Genomic DNA, 2,791 nt, shown 5'->3' with positions numbered 1-2,791 from the left:
ATATATATATATATATACTTTTTGTTTCTTCGTTCCTTGAAACTCTATATATAATTATTTATGCAAATTTCATATTTAAATGTTCCGATTTTGAGATGCCAAAAAATCAATTGACCATTCGAATTATTGGGTTTTGGAATTAATTATTTATAAAATTTAAGTCAAAATTATTCAACTGAACTCATATAGACACTGTTAGATTTGTACATACACAGTTATATAATTGATATAGCTAAATAACATTTAACGAGAGAATGTGGAAGACCTTGTGATTGTGGTAGTGATCATAAATGTATTATGTATAAATGACCAAGTGCATAAAATCATGACTTGACTAACACGTTAAGATTTGTATCGTCCACCTTATTTTCTTATTTCATTAGATCAAATCATTTTGACTGATACACAACTCAAATTGATTTATGTAAAACTTTATTTATGCTTTTTAGAAGATTTTTTTAAAATTTCATAACAAGTCATTTACAGAAATAGAAATTATTAGGTACTTAGACAAATTATAACAAAATAAATAAATAATTTAACCAAATAAAAATGGAGCAAATTGAGTTATGACTTGATCTTTAGCTCATTTCAATTTAAATAAATTCTAAGTCAATCAAATTTCATTTTTTCTATTTTATCATACTCACATCCAGTCCTACCGCCTAGAGTAGACCTACAGACATGTCCATTATTAACTAATCGACAAAATGCTGAAAATAATTCTTCAAATTTGGGATACAAATTATGATAGTTCTTATAAAACCAGCTAGAGTATTTCTTTTTCTAATCAACTAATATGTTATAACTTAATAATTCATATTATAAGGTTAGATTTATTTGTCATAGTAGTTAAATCTACTTAATTGAATCTAATATATGGATAGCTAATTAAATTTTGAAATAAAATTTGAAAATAAATATGTTCAAAACAAATGAGCAAATTGCATTTTACGCCCTAGCATGTGTTTTTTCTAGTATTATATATTTAATCATAATATTTTATTATTTGCAATCTAACCTCTTTATTTCTTACATATTATTTTCCTTTTTAAAAAATCCACAGGGGCGAAATTGAAAAAAAATTAAAAAAAACTCCATTAGGAAAAAATGCTTCTTGTTGTTGGTTTTGGTGGACTGTTTTTCCTTCAGATTTCTAATAAAGAGCTTTTTATTTTAGGAAAAAAATGCTTCTTGTTGTTGGTTTTGGAAGACTGCTTTTCCTTCTGATTTCTAATAAAGAGCTTTTTATTTAATTTTATTTATTGTAAGTTATTTTCCCTTAATTTTGTTTTGTAAGGTAAATGATTGAATATCAAATTTTAAAGATAAATAGTTTTTTGAGATATTTAATTTTTTTTTTATAATTTTAGATATATTATAATAGTCATATGATAATCTTGTTAAAGTCTAAATAAGAAGTCTAAAATTAAATATAAGTTTGATATATATTTATACGTTTAAAGTTTTATACATAAACTATTGTATATGTATTTTTAAATTTTCATAACGCTAAAACAACGCCCACCAATTGCACCGGAAGAAAGTCACTATTTTTTATTGAGTATTTCTTAATTATATGTTTGTTTAAGTGTTTGTATTTTAATTTTGCCCACGTGAACTTATTTTGCAAGATTTTTTTACAAAAAGAAAGGGTGCAAAATGCAATTTCAAGTTAACTTTCTATCTTTTTTTGTATTACTGTAATAAAGTTTAAATGAGATAATATTCTCTTCAAAATCAACTTTGGTTCTAAGTTCAATTTAATGTATAATCTACTATAATTAATAATTTTAGTTTATATTAGATTTTTAATTTTTGAACCTTCTATTTGTGGACCATCTCCAAAGTTCAACATACTATTTCTAAAGAAAATTATTACTCATATCCTTCCCCAAATTAAAGAAAATACAAAATAATCATGGCTAATATGCTTCGATCTAATCAAGCTGCTAAACTCATTTATAAGCCTAAAGGTCTAGTCGTTTATGACTTTTGCTCCTTGTAGTCCCGTTGGAAACATAAAATTTTTCAATGTCAATTTTGTCATTGTCATCAGAATGTCCACCGTAGGTTGGATGTCTACAGTCATGAGGTTGCACCAGTACCAACACAACAACAGGTTAATTTTATTAGAATTTTTTAATGAATCGTTCAATTGTTGTTTGCTTTGCCCAAAAAAAAACATAAAAATACTTTTAAACTTTTCATCTATTATCAAAATTATTATATTTTCTTAGATCTATTTCAATTAATTTTTTTTGTTCTATTTTTCATCTGTTTGAAAGTAATGGTATCAAATATAACCGATTTAAGGGGGGAAAATTGTATAAATTATTGATTTAAGATGAAAAGTTTTAAAAGTCTCATTTACTTTCATAATTATGTATCAAATCAAACAAAGTCACATGTATGAAATAATTTTATTTTACACTCCAAAAATGTTGGTTTGTTAAATAAATAAACATAATTACATCAGGGTAAGAGAAAAAAAATGAGGGAAGAGATTCATAAGATTAAAAAATAATTTCATCATGGTGAAAATTTACATATTCAAACCAAGTGATCTATTGAAAGTCAACCCAAAAAAATTTCATCGTTCATCTCCAAATACAAATTTTACTCTATAAAGTTGAAATAAAAAATATTTAATTTCTTACTTATTTAATAAATTTTTTCTTACCATATAATTAAGATTACAAAAGATTTTCATCTCCACTAAATTTAAACTAGCATTAATTCTTGCCTAGAGAAAAGTGAAAACATTATATTATACATACATACATACAAT

The sequence above is a fragment of the Solanum pennellii genome, chromosome 9, assembly GCF_001406875.1.
Source record: "Solanum pennellii chromosome 9, SPENNV200".
In the NCBI taxonomy this organism is placed as follows: domain Eukaryota; kingdom Viridiplantae; phylum Streptophyta; class Magnoliopsida; order Solanales; family Solanaceae; genus Solanum; species Solanum pennellii.
This window is presented reverse-complemented; position numbering follows the sequence as displayed.